This window comes from Pomacea canaliculata, linkage group LG5 (genome assembly GCF_003073045.1).
Source record: "Pomacea canaliculata isolate SZHN2017 linkage group LG5, ASM307304v1, whole genome shotgun sequence".
Taxonomy (NCBI): Eukaryota; Metazoa; Mollusca; class Gastropoda; order Architaenioglossa; family Ampullariidae; genus Pomacea; species Pomacea canaliculata.
Window position 1 is genome coordinate 21,420,872 of NC_037594.1, and position 14,719 is coordinate 21,435,590.

Genomic DNA, 14,719 nt, shown 5'->3' on the forward strand with positions numbered 1-14,719 from the left:
TTTCTCTCTTTTTTTCTTGCAGAAAATACCTTTTTTTTTACCCTTATTCTTTTTCATCTTGTTAGTCTCGTCAGATGAGATCAAAGAATTACATGTATGCTGCGTACACACAGTTCCGGCAGCGGCAAGATGGCGCAGATGTGGTGGTAGAGGCCGCCAGTCAACAAAGCGGGTCATAAACAAGCAGCATCCTGGCGCAGGTACACAAAAATATTTATTAAAAAAAGCAAATGGCGCAACAGAGTTGCAGATCAACAGTAAACACAAACCGTGAGCAGGTAAGAAAAGGATGAAGAGTCACTCTCTAGCCAGTAAGGCGAAGGGACATCACTCTCATTACAAATAAATAAAAAGACAGCTTAGTAAAAGTCTAAACTATTAGTAAAATTCTTTTAATTTGTACGGCTTTATTTTCTTTTTGTCTTGATATTAAATGTGCTCGCCACTTTTATTTTCGAAAAGGATGTTCTGTTGGAAACAATCCTCAGCAAGTTTCAGTTCTGTAAAGTGTAAATTCACTGAACAGTTGTTTAAGCGCGGTACACTCTCACAGACCCGTCACAAAAGATTCGTTGGTGAAAGTACAATTTTCTGTCCGCTTTCCGACATTATGCCGACTCTTCCAGCATCATCAATCATCTGTCTGACATTCTGTTATCACTTCCGGAGTCATCTACCGACATTCTATTGTCATTCCATCATTTCCAACAGATGTTCTTCATTTCAACCGTCAAATGTAAGGGGAGGGGGTTGGAGGGAGAAGCATGTAGAAAGCTGGCAAAAAAACAAATTATAATAAATCAGGGAAAACTGACGGTGAGGCTGAGGATCCCTAAGCTGTTGGAGTGGGCAAGCACGGCCCACATGCGGCTGTAGAAGACCGGTAGAAGACATTGAAGGATCCCCTGAAGCTGTAGATAGTCTGTGGCTTACACCGAGGGTCTGTATGCGCCTGCACCGAGTCTGTGGTTTATCCCAAAGACTGGTGTTTAGGTGTGGCACTCTCGGCAAGAGCATGGGATACTTTTTTCTGACAGGCATTGATGAAGATGTCCACAAGTCTTGTGAATAAAATAACAATCCTGACATGTTAATGTTGTGATCATGATAGACTGAGGTGCAGGTCTACATTCGCTCTGCTCACTCCCTCTCTACCTGCCATGGACACACAGCACACATGTATACAATACTACGTCTGCACCTGTTCTTTCACACAACAAAAGACAAAAGATCTGCCAAAGGCCTTCCCGCTGTGTTTATATAAACCCAAAACGATAACTGGTTTTTCCTTTTTGATATTTTTGTTTTTCCTCAGAACTTCTATACAAAGAAATACCTCTAATTCATCTGCTACTTTTAATTTCTAATACACATAATTTTCTATTATACCATTGTGTTCGTTCAAATCGCTTTCCACAGTCGCATCTTTTCATTCCATTCCAGGCGCATGAACTGGTAAGGTCCAGTCTCCACCCCCGGTTCTTGGGGAGGGAGGGAGATGGAATTGGTGTTTTACGCCGAGCCAGCAATTAAGTCACGACAAGACAGCCAGGCCTGTAAACAGATGCCATACGCAGAGAAAGAGCAGCTTGCCCGAGACGAGAGCTGAACCCTGAACATCCAACCCTCACTGTTTTGGTAACAGTCGCCCGCCGGATTTCGAACTTACTGCGGTCAGTTCACTCTTACACTATAGTTAACCCACTAGCACTCACACACACACACAAGCACAAAATCAAAGTTTCTGACACCACCCTCTCACTCTCTTTGCTTTCCAACTCCTCTCTACCATTCTAAACCCTTTCTCCTTTATCCTTCTCTACATCCTTCCTCATTATTCCTCACTCTCCTCTCTCAACCTTTCCTCTCCTCTAAACACAGCATCTCTACTTCCCTCACCCTCTCCTCACTGCACCATCTACCTCTTTCTCTCTCTCTCCCCCTACCTTAGCTATCTATATGTTATCGATCAATCAACCTCTCTCCCGCCCTACACACACTCTCTCTCTCTTTATACATATATATATATGTGTGTGTGTAAGTGTGTGCGTGCATATGCACACACTTCTACACCGTGTTACGACCGTCGTGGCGAGCCCAGCTGTTGTGGAGCACGGAGGGGCCGTGGACCCTGATGGTATCTGGCGTGCAGCCTGCAGACAGGGGCCCTCCACTCGCGTCTCCAGTTTCAGACTGCGCTGACAGTTCCAAATGAGAAGAGACACGAGGTAGCCGAGTTTATCAATCGCAATCTGCCTTGTCTCTGCGCCCATCTATTTAAACACTGTATCGTTTATCTGTCTTTCCAGTGCGTTCATAATAGAACCGCGAGCTCCCTGCCGAGAGGGGGAGGGTCTCAGCTGAAGTGTTACTTCCCCTTTTGGGACCTTTAGGTGGAGAAAGGTTCCCCCCCGAGACACACACACACCTTTCGTCCGCTTTTTGTCCGACTCAGAACTTTGTTACAAAAGCTTTATGTTGCTGGATTTTACTCTCGGTTAATGCCTGCACTTGACCTATTCTATGGGAATTGTGAGTTTATAACCGAAAATTACCGATGAGACCTAAAGATAGATCGGCGAGTGCTTTTCCCTCTCTACCCTGGGATTGCTTCACTTCATTTAAGCAAAGTCAACCCCGATTTTATGGTAACCTAAACTTCACGACGCAGAGAACCATTGTCCTATACTGACAAAAGAAATGATCCCTAGTTAACTAACTGTACACGCAATCGATCTTTAAAAAAAAACTGATCAGTCGCCATGAAAAAGAGAACCTTCGATTCCTTTCTTTTGTGTCCTTGCAGAAGAAAGTACACTCAAATTGCAATTGTCTTTACATGTGGTTGGCAATAAAAAAAAAATATTTTTTTTAAGATTGCATGGTTGAAGAATTGGGGTCGAGTATTGAGTTTGATGTGCTTCGCGGATTTCTTTATTTCTTTCTCCTCGTTTTTCAGCCTCCGGATGAGCTTAGAATTCATCGAACGGCCCCTGCTCACTAGCGTTCTCGTTGTCACAAAACACACACACACAAACAAACAAACACACACACACACACGTTTTCAAGGTTTCACAAAGCCCTTTCACCTACACATGGACGTGTCGACAAAGAATGTTGAACCCAAGAACATCGTAAACAGAAATTATTGCACCGAAACCCTACCAGAAAATGACAGCAGGACAGTAAAATAGACACAGGGGCTGAGGAAGAGCTTTCAACTTTCTAAGTGCGTTTAATAAACACAACAATTTACAATTTTAATTTGGCATCGATCTGTAGTGTGCGGATGTGTGCGAATGTTTATTGGGCACCAGGCTGACCTGTCGTTCCAGGCTCAATGGAGAGGGGTGAGGTAGTGACATCAGGGAAGATAAATACCCGTGATAAATACAAGAGAAATGAAGAAATTTTCAAATACCAAAAAAAAAGGTTAACTAAGAAAAAAATCGTGTGAGTCACTGAGTCCAGGCATCGGCTGGCTTGACATCATCTCACTAGCTGGCTGCCATCTCGTCTTTCTCTCAAGTTATGTCAGGTTCTGAGTTGGATCAGCACTCAGTGGAGCTTGTAAATACCACTAAGTGCCCCTCACAGCCATCTGTAAGCGACCGTGAGAGTTGTCTTCTTCGAGATAAGCCCAGAAACAAACATGGTGAAGAGTGGTCTTGTTCCTCTCCCCATTAAGGCAATTCGTGCTTTAGCCTCGGAAACTTCTCGAGGTTGGCAAGCTAGTCAAGCGATTCCGATGTCCCCGAAAAGAGACCTGGTCTCGACAAACATGTCCCTGGTGTCACTTCTGGTTTTTGCTCTGGAAAACAGATCACTTTCCCTGGTAACAGAACACTTGACAGACGATCTGTTCGCTTCTAGAGTACATGTGACTGGCTGGAGTGAGTAAGGATTCCAGCCAGAAGATGACAAGAAAGTCTGCTCATCATTGAGGACGATGAACTTCAGAGTTAAAACCAGACGACAACATTCAAGAATACTTTATTCATCTCTGTCACTCCCCCTTCTATAACCCTGTACTAACCGGAAGGGTCTGGAGAACGATATGCTGGTATCAGTCATCTGTATTATTAGTGCTGCTTTTGCTATCATTGTTTATAAGTAATTGATGGCACTTTTGTCTATTAATAATCTTCAATATTATTCATAGTTACAGTCTTTATATGACCCCACAAGATAACTTTCCCAACACTACAACTAGAAGGAAATCGAGAAGAATTTTCAATCCAACAGAAGTAGGGCATCTGAAAGAAAGTCAAAGATAATAAGGTTCGCACGTCGGTATGAAGGTCGCGTGCGCGCTTTCTTCTATTCAGCAGAATTTTTTTTAATGAGTCCTGTGTTTGATGGCTGAGTAACAAAAACGACGAGACCTTAGAAAAACATTTGATAGCAAACACAACACCAAGCTTCTCTAAACCGAAACTCAGCAACAAGCACTAGTAACCACACTTAGCATCGAAAGCTCAGAGGTCAGCTGGTCCATTGTTGTGGCCAAGCAACAGTTTGAAAAACTCCATAGGATTCAGGGGTTTCCTGCACCCTCCCTTTCTTCTACAAGAACAGGGGGGGGGATACAGTCGCATTAGCTCTCCAGAAAGCCCACATACTGCGTTAGCCCAAACATCAACGATAACAAAATTTGCTCAGATATCAGGCATCTCAGTTGCGGAACCAAATCCCGCTCCGCCATTAACAAAGCGATATGCAATCCAAACTGTTTAGTTTTCCTTGGGGAGTGGCCAAAGATTATTACACTCAGAATGAATACTACTTTTTACATCCCCAATGCGTGTTTATAATACCCTCACGGAGTGATCTGACCTTCGAAGACAAATGTTGCACTAACCCGAGCATTGTACCTCTGATACCCTCTCTAATCTGATGTCGTGCTCTCCAAAGTTTAGTCCCCTTAGACACACGATGGCGCTTGTATATACATTCACCTACAAGGTTGACGCAAGGCAGATAATGATCATTGTTGACCAGAGAACAGCGAGGTGCAGTTAAGACTAGAGCCCACATTTCCATCTTTACCCAGAATAAAATGCTGGAATGCCAACCATTCAGACTTCTTCAATTTTGGGAAAAGCAGCGACTCCGAAAATATACGTGATAGTAAATATATTCATCTACTTTTCTCATATAATTTATCAGAATGTAGGTTGCAGTCGGGGAGCCTGATTCAGCAGTTGTCAGACTGCGGTGAACCTGTTCCTAATCTCTCGCCCATCCAGTCTGTGGGTAGAGGAGTTGCTACAGCGGCGCCAGCACCACTTAATGCTGCAGACGGCCGGAACAGCGCTGCAGGCCCGTCACTGCGCATGCGTGTACCCCAGCATCGTGCTGCCCTCGTCTTCTATGTAACTGTTTATTTTTGGGACTAAGAGTTGGACCGTGTGCACCGCTGAAACCATCGGCGCCTGCGAGAGTGGCATCCCCGGGGCTTAATATTATCTTTAATTTGTCACACGTCACTCACACCTCGCGGTCACTGAGTGCGCCTCCCCAGCTATCAAGCCTTCGACCAAGCTAGTTATTTATTTATTGATCGTTGTAGTTCGATTCCTTAACAATCTATTGTTCGAAGACTGCTTCGCTAGGAGTTGTACGTATCAGTACTAAATAATAACACATCACATTTATATAGCGCTTTTCCCTAGCAAAAGAGGAAGAGGGGAACTTTTTTCCCTAGCTATTGAATGCATTGTATGATTATGTCATCGAATGATATAGCCATGCAATTAATTCCAGAAAAAGTGAAAGAAAATTGGGATGAACCAAAGTATGTGATCGATCTTATGTTAAAACGTTGCTATCCAATATGTACAATTCGATTTTATATATCTATAGAATGAATTATATGTCTATAAATCATTCAATTATATAATTATATGAAGAAGAATGTAGAATGAGCATTGTTCCATATATGAATTCAATTATATAAATATTGAATGATACATAGAATTAAATTGAAATCTTTCGATTCTTAATTTTTCATCTGTGATTGGGACGTTGTCGTCGGTAATACATCATCGGTGCATACATCATCAAGTGACCTGAACTTTTTTCAGGTAGTTCTCGTAGGTGGGTACAACTGATGTAACTGATTTTACTTATCAACATTGCACTTGCCGAGCACGACATGATGGCTGGAAAACCTTTTGCTTGCGTTACTCTCGATAAAGCAAGAAGATAAATTTCACACATGTGCACAGGGGGCACATCTAGAGGTGAATATTCATTGAAGTAGGGGCATAAAGAGAATGTGAGGGAAATCTGATAACACTGTAATAGAGCGCCTGTCACCTGTGAGATAATAACTGCGAAGAGGACAAGACCTCATCAAGGCAACGAACCAGGAAGTCATCTTTTTTGTTATCGCCTTTGCACAACTTTCGTTCCTCGACTTTTTGGGTCGTTTGAAATCTTGTCAAGTGGTGGATGTAGAAGCAGATCCGCGGTATCATCAAACGCATTTACTGTAAACCATAAACATTAGGAATCATTTAACTCAACAAAAATTTTCTAGCTCACTCTGAGCAACCTCAAATCGTGGAGACAGAAGCCTATGCTACATATCTTTTCTTTTTAAATAAACAAACAAACAAAATAACCTAAAATAATGGATGAAAGAAAGGTGGAGAAGGCAAAGGGGAAGGTGTTCAGCCCAGGCAGGAGATGACTGAATCATTTCGAGACACGAGAGCTGAAATTACCGTCGTGGGATAAAATATTAATGCTTGCCATCTGATGGCGCAACATGACAGCCAGGCGCCGTGTCTCGCAGATTAGGTTTCCGCACTGGATTATCGTGCCACATGCCGTTTGCATTTTGATGAAGTAGCTTTGACTTTGGTGGGCTCATCAATGCATACAGTAGAGAGACGGACGCGAAGGGAGGAAGGAGGTGTTGTTGCGGGGACTTCGGGAGGGAGGAGGGAGGAGAAGCCTTTTGGCACGCAATCCCAACTCCCCTTTCGGGAATCTCGCCTTGGTGGTGCGAGAAGACGCCATCGGACATTCTCGACCCGCAGATCAGGGTGACAGTTCAATATTTTTTGAAAAGCTGTCTCGATTCGTCAACAGCTTTTTTTTTTCAAAACAAAGAACGAAAAAAATTTAATTAAATTTCACCCGTAGACGTAAAGATGAGAACAAAGACCTCGACAGCAAGTGAGAGACGAAGGCGTAATTTCCATCTTTACTAGTGTTAGGTTTGTTTGCATGTACAGTGGAACCTCGGTTAGCGAACGCCTCGGATAGCGAATTTTTCGGTTAACGAACAAAAATTTCGCTAAAAATTTGTCTCGGATAGCGAACAAAATTTCGGATAACGAACAAAAATTTCGTTAAAAATTTATCTCCGATAGCGAACAAAATTTCGGATAACGAACAGCCACGTGAACCACACGTGACCGACCAGCATGTCATCATTCGCGCTCGAGACAGTTACGATCAGTCGTTTCCTTACCTGTGCGCATCCTTCTTATTTAGTGATTGTTGTGCTTTATTTTAATAAGATAATCCTCAATCATGGCTCCAAAGAAGATTAAGAGCAATTTAATAGTAGTGAGGTAATGACAAGGAAGCAGCCAACAAATGAATTGAAAAAGGAAATGATTTCAAAGTATGAAGGTGGCATGCGTCTGTCGGATATGTGATGTCGTATTACCGAAGAGTTTTACAAAAAAAAGGCAGAAGAAGCAGACACTGGACAAGTTTTTTCTTCAACCTCAAAGCTACAGAAAAGGAGTCTCCCCCGATTTTATAATGTCACGTGTGCTCATGGAGAGGGATTCAAAGCAGTAATTCCACTCCTTCCTCCCCACACCTGTTTCCAACCACGCCGTCAAACGGCAAGTTTTCTGTTTAAATGCTTTCGTTAATGTTTTTTATGTTTATTTAACTCCGTTTATATTGCATTATAACTGTTCTCATTAAAACAAATACTATATATATATACAGCCTGTAACTTTCAATAGCGAGTCAACAGGGGCTGGGAACCAATTAAATCTATTTCCTTTATTTCTTATGGAAAAAATTGTTTCGGATAACGAACATTTCGGTTAACGAACAGCTTTCCAGAACGGATTAAGTTCGTTAACCGAGGTTCCACTGTACAGTGGTACCTCGACATACGAGTGCCCTGACATACGAGTGTTTTGAGATACGAGCCGCCGAGCGAGCGATATTTTGCTTCGAGATAAGAGCAAGATTTGAGATACGAGGAATCGCACACTACACCGCTGCACACGACCCCAACATGCGGGGTGGATGTTGGGGTCGTGTGCAGCGTCCAACAGTTTCTCCCACCTCAGTCTAGACCTCAGTCTGTGTGCTTGTTTCCCTCGTGTTCGAAGCATTTTTTGATAAGTTGGGTTCGCGTTTTTGGCTTTTTGTACATTTACAAAAGATTATCACATTTATTTTTGTAACCATGGGTCCGAAGAAGAAGATGATATCTATTGAATTAAAGCGTGAAATCATAGACAAACATGAGCAAGGTGTGCGAGTAATTGACTTGGCGAGGATGTACGGGTGTAGCACATGAACGATATGTACTGAGCTTAAACAGAAGGAGTTGATAAAGGGTATAACGCCAGCTAAGGGCGTTACAATAATTTGTAAGCTCCGGACCTCTCTCCATGAAAAGATGGACAGTTTTTTTAAACGATCTGCAGGTGAAAATGAGCAAAGTGTGGCTAAAAAAGCGAAGACCAGTGACGAAAATTAAGCGCTCCCGTAAGCACTTCACTTTTTCTTTTATTATGTTTTTATAGAATATGTATTTGTTATTTATAAATAAATGTTTCTTCTTGTAAATACATTTTTCTTATTCAAAAACACTTAACAAAAACAACTGAGGTGGTGTTTTGGGAGCTGGAACGGATTAATGGCATTTCAATTAATTTCAATGGGGAAAATTGCTTTGAGATACGAGCAATTTGACATACGAGCAAGGTTACGGAACGAATTAAACTCGTATGTCGAGGTACCACTGTACTAAGAATTCGCATCTCGGTTAAAAACTAGCCTAAATGATTCTGTAGTTGAACTAGCCTCCTTTCTTTTTTTAACCTCTTGCAAAATGTCCCTTTAGGAAAACCCACTCAGAAAAAAAGGTTCTTCAAAAACCCATTCCTTGTGTAACTCTCGAAAGATAGCGCAGACAGATTTCTCAAGGAACACATCTAGAAGCAGGAGATGAAGACATTGAAGTATGGGGATAAAGACCATTTAGATAAACCTTCAAAGACGCAGTGCATAGTCCCCACTATCTCCAGCTCTGAATCAGGCAGATACAGCAGACTAAGCACCAAAATACAAATAGAAAGAACGCACCACGAGGTTATCAGAAGCAGACGTGCAAACCTCAGATGGTTTGAAGCCCGGGCTCTGGAAACAAGGAAATGAGGATTAACGAGATCAGAGAAAATGCGGAATCAATACAAAGAAACAAGTGGTAAGAAGCTGTCATCGGTGAGTCACAACAAAGCTGGCAGCGCCCTCTGGACGCCACAGGGTTTTGTAGTGAAAATAAAATGCTTGTGTGTGTGTGTTTACACTGTAAATGACAGTCATCAGTCAGTGAGTCTTGTGACTGGTACCGGTTGCTGATGGGAACACGTGGATAGGAGGAGCAGATGATAAGGTCCGCCAATGACTGTGGCTTTGTTTTGGTGAGGACTACCAACTACTGAAGACTGACGAAGTAAATGACAATATTAGCTTGGACTGTGGGTGGATCGTTAGCTGGACATGTCTAAATGAACGAATGAAAGGCTTTAATGCTGTGAAATGTCACAGACGTCTGCCTTTTCGGCTGAAACATGAGCGATGCAAGTACACCTGTACCACCACACACGCCTACCGACACATCCGTAAACCGACCTTTCGTGAAACTTCGCACTTTATCAAAAGGCAATGAATTTCTCCTGGCTGTTGTCCCGACCGGGAGCGTCGTACATCACGCACGTCACCGAACGGTTTTGGGCACGCTGACCTCTCGATAACCTCGCAAGCCGGCGATCCTGGACTAAGGTTGTGGTTGTCATCAAACTACCAGTCTCACCTGCGGAGGAACTGCTTGCGCAGGAGTGATAAGAGCAGAGCCTGTAGCATATATTGCGATGCAAATGTGAAATGAATATCTGCTGCGACCAGCATAAATTATTCTCCGACGACAAAGAGCGCACCTCCGAAACGCCTGGCGAAGCTCTCCCAAGCCTGTTCCCATACAGCCGTTGACAAGATGGCGCTCCGTTGTCCGCCCACCCCGGCCTCTTTTTCTCAAGTCGTATCTCCCTCCTCTATGTGCCGTGCGTCAAGTGTGAAAACAACACCACTTATATGAGAAGTCTCCAGTGGCTGAAAAAAAAATGAAATCTTTGGGTTCATCCATGAGGAGCTGTTGTTGAACAGGCAACCCCGGCCTTTGAGATACCATGACATGTGTCCTTTGCTCCTCTAGGAGAGGAGTGAGACGTTTGTGTTGTGCAGAGACACTGACTATATTCCATTTTCTGATGAAAAAAATGTTATCTAAGGTATTTCATCAATCCAGATACAAAATATACAATTCGAAATGTTCTTTTAAAAAAATCCATTGCAAAACGGTATTGTCTCTGGAACTAGAAGAAAAGAAAACTGATAACGAAGTGTTATATTTTTGGCTTGCTTGTTGATTTTGTTGCCTTTGGCTTGTTTGCTCCTTTCTCTGTTTCCTTCGGGTCTCAGTCTAGTCTTATATGTTGTTCTTCAAATTATTTAACATTTGCAGAAAGTGCTGATTAGACACTCAAATACAAAACTCCTTTCTCGAAGGTCTGATGTCACACAGTGCATTCAAAGGTCAAGACAGAGGTGATCGAGGAGAGATGAGATGAATGACTTGTCCTTTGTTCCAGTGAAGTCCCCTTCACAGATCAAACAGCCGATAAAACCACAAAACTGACATTTATGTTCTGTCGGCCTCGCGACGACCGAGCAGCAGAGCACGTTAACCACATCCACCCACCTCCACCCCTCTGTTTCTACCCAGTGAAGCGAGTACCCGCATAGGCGTATCAGGCGGATAGAATGTCAGGTGATAAGCGGGTGCTCACTCCGTCCAGACGACAGGAACGCTGCGATCAAAAGCTGAGGGGCAGATCGCCGGGGCTGCTTTACCTCATCGCTCTTCCCAGGAGGCGCGATCTGGTGATATGGCACCCGCTGTACTCTTCCCACGGTTTCTAGGGGCCTTCAATGTATAATTTCTCACAGCGAGTGAAGATACTGGAAGTATATACCGCACATACTTGCTCTTAATCGAATTTTATTACATTCACATGCAGTAACCTTTTGCTTTTCTCAAACCTCTGTCTTTCTTTCCTTTTCCTGCTCATTGCTTACTGCAAGCTTTCCTCCATTCCACTGACCTCCAGTCCCCTTGCCGCTCGTAGTAGCTACGTCGTTCATTTCTTGAAACGCTGCAGTGTTCGGGAACCCATGGTATACTTTCTAGCGATAAATTGTTTAGGCACCGAACACGGTCTTCTATTACAGATCCACATGCATTAATGAAAGAATTCTCGTCTATTCTGCCTGTTTCGTGTTTCGGGAGAGTTCTGATCAGGTTGTCTTACGAACGACAAATTCTAGTTACCCTTGCCCGACTGTAAGCAAAACTAACTTTTGGAGAATCTTGAAGTGTGTACGCGATGAGACAATGGCGACACCACTTCATCACTGGTAGCAAAGAGACATGTTCTAGTTGCTCGTGCTCCTTTTTCCAGGCCTTCTTTACCTGAACATCGAACGCAACCTGAAATCTGTCTCTCATCTGCACCTGAACGTGCTCCACTCACCGACAGGTAAAATGGAAGAAGTCATGGTGATGTCGACAAATGAGTGGGGGATCGGGGTGGAGGTGTGTTGGTTGGGAGGGGGAGAAGATTGAGGGATGAGTGGGTGGGAAGATGATCACTCTGCAAAGTAACCACGAGGGACAACCCGCAGTGTTCGTTAAGCTCAAATTTCTAAAGATGAATTGCTTCCCATCATTGTCTTCCTTCCCGCACCTTTAATCCAGATGGCGCCCCCTTCCCCTCTTCTGGTCCCTCTCGCTCTCTGTCGACCTTTCAGACAAGCCCACCTGTTATTTGCTACCTATCACATTGCACTGCGCCTCCGTCTGCTGTGCGAGGGAAAACTTTTTTAATGACAAGCAATGCTTTAGGTGTCGTCCTACCAACACCACCTCTAGCTGAGAACATGTAATGACACATTACCATTCGCGTTAAAACTCGAACTCGAGATTTTTAAACCACCCCTCGTCTATTAAAAAAAATGCAGCTCAATTTTTTTTTCTAACGGTCGTAGAAGGACTTATTTATGCATAGAATAATTAAGGTGGTCGACATTGATCTGGGATAGTCTTCAGATGGGAGAAGCTCGTGTGAAGAAGAGGCGCGCTTTGGAAAGACAATGAGAGCTTTGTGCTGACGATAGCATTGATGATGAGTTGTGAGTATTTTGCAAGTGGCAATTCAGGGTGTCGATAATTTGTGGAGATTTTATATGTGGTAAATAAAATTTTAGACTGCGGGTTTGGTGTCTCAGCTGACTTTACTGGGTTAGGGGAATGTTGTGAGTGGCAATCGATGTCCATCAGATGTGAGACTTCGACTTGTGTCAAATAATGTTTCCGAGGGTTTTCAAACACTTCTCAGAGACAACTTCCACGAATCTATCGACGCTACTTTTGCCAGTAAACTCATCACAGCTTGCAGGAAGCTTTGGTCGCCAATCGCCAGCGAACCTCATACAACGACCAAGAGGGAACCGTTGTCCAAAGCAGTACTCTCCACACAGACAATGTCTTTGCCTTTGTCAGTCTACATAGGATCTCGCAAAAGATATTCCTGGGTAGTCTGTTTGGTCTGGTGTCTGGACAGTTGAGCTACATGATATCTAAAACATGCTTTGCAAACTCGGGAGAGAAAAAAAGTCAGTCGCTGGTCTAATTTCTTAGTAGTCCTCGCCTATCAGCCATACTCCTTCATCAAACTGTTTCATGTATCAATGACTTCGGACTCTGGGTGTGGTGGTAACCCTGACTCTGGTAAATGAAACATTTCAATGCTGCACACCCTTGTGCTTCCTTTTCCACATTCCAGAACTTTTTCTTGTTCAAAGCAGCTCGCATGTGCTCTGTTTTGTTTTTTTTTTCTTTTTTTAATTATCATCTTGTCGTGAAGACTTGTGTTTCTCTGACGCAAACCATTTTTCGTTTACTGTCGGTCGGGCTGTACAGCTTCTAAGGTTATGACAGGCTTTTATGCAAATTATTAGTTGCAAAAAGCTGGAGAATGGCCATGGCCTTTTTTTTCAGGAAAAAAACAAATTGGCTTGAATTCGAAATCAGGGTAAGCGAGAAGATTTTTTTCAGCTGTTTAGCTTCAGATTATTTCGGCTGTTTAGCTTCAGACCGGTATGTAACGCACGCTTCGAGCATAATGCTACAACGATCGGTTAACCGTCGTACCACTTGTGTGTTGACACCTCTCATTCTGTGGCGATCTCAAGCTAAGAAACGCTACCCAAGTGCCAATGAGAAAATAAGCGGGTGTGGAGAACTACATGGCGTCTCTTTTATCATCGAGAAAGCTCCCTGCAGCTTTGTCTGGCTGTCAACATTGTCACCTGCCTTCCGCCGTGGCCAGGTGAGGTTACCTGATGCGTCAGTAGCTGAAACATATCTGCCGTGTCCCCTTAACGAAAGGGGCGTCATGCCAGGTACAAGGTTGACCTTTGACAATGAAATTCTCTGTGGGTGAGCACTAGGATCTGCAAGAGCCTGAACAAGAATATCCTGGTTTCTCATAACTTGAACATGATTATCTCCGGCCCTCAAAACCTGAACTATCCCAACTTATAAAGGCTAGTCTTTTGTTCTCTTAACTTGAACAAGCCCATGTCCAGCCCTCGTAGAGTCCTAACATTAAAATTAAGTTGCTTTTATCGTAGAAATTCAGCATCAGTTTCTGATGCCTCCGGGCACTGTGGTACAGTTGAAGCAATACAAGACATTCTCTTCAAACATGGATGTCAGTCAGTCACTCAGTCCACACGATTATTTTAAAACGCACCCAACATTTGACACAACGGGGGCGAGCTATATTTCACTAGCTCCCTGCTTAACATCTAGCTAGGGCTGGCTTAACCCTGACTCGAGAACCACAGTTGCAGATAACAAGCTGCCATAGAACATAAGCGTGCCCCTGCTCACTCAGTTTATCTTTCTTCTTTGAGGCGGGGGAAGGAGTGAAGGATATAGAGTCGGTTGGTTGCGGGCAAACAGGATAGAGGGAGGAAATGGCAAGTAAGCTTAAATAGGAAATTAAAGCGGTTTCGGAGTGAATAAATATCGCATATATTAAAATCATGTTTCAGCATATTTTGCAGCTGACAGTTTGTATGTGACATGTTAAGAACTGGTACATGATGGATGGTTCCGGTAAAGGATAGGATGATATTGTAATGTCAACCTGCAGCGGGGTTTTCTTCTTTATTTTTTATTATAAGAAAAGCTTGTTTCGTTTGACTTAATTTAGTATGAGGAGCATGCCTTCACGTTTACCTCTGAGCTATTTTTCTTTTTTCTTTAGGCTCGTGCACCGACATAGTCTCATTATATAATTAAAGCATAATTGTTTTTAAT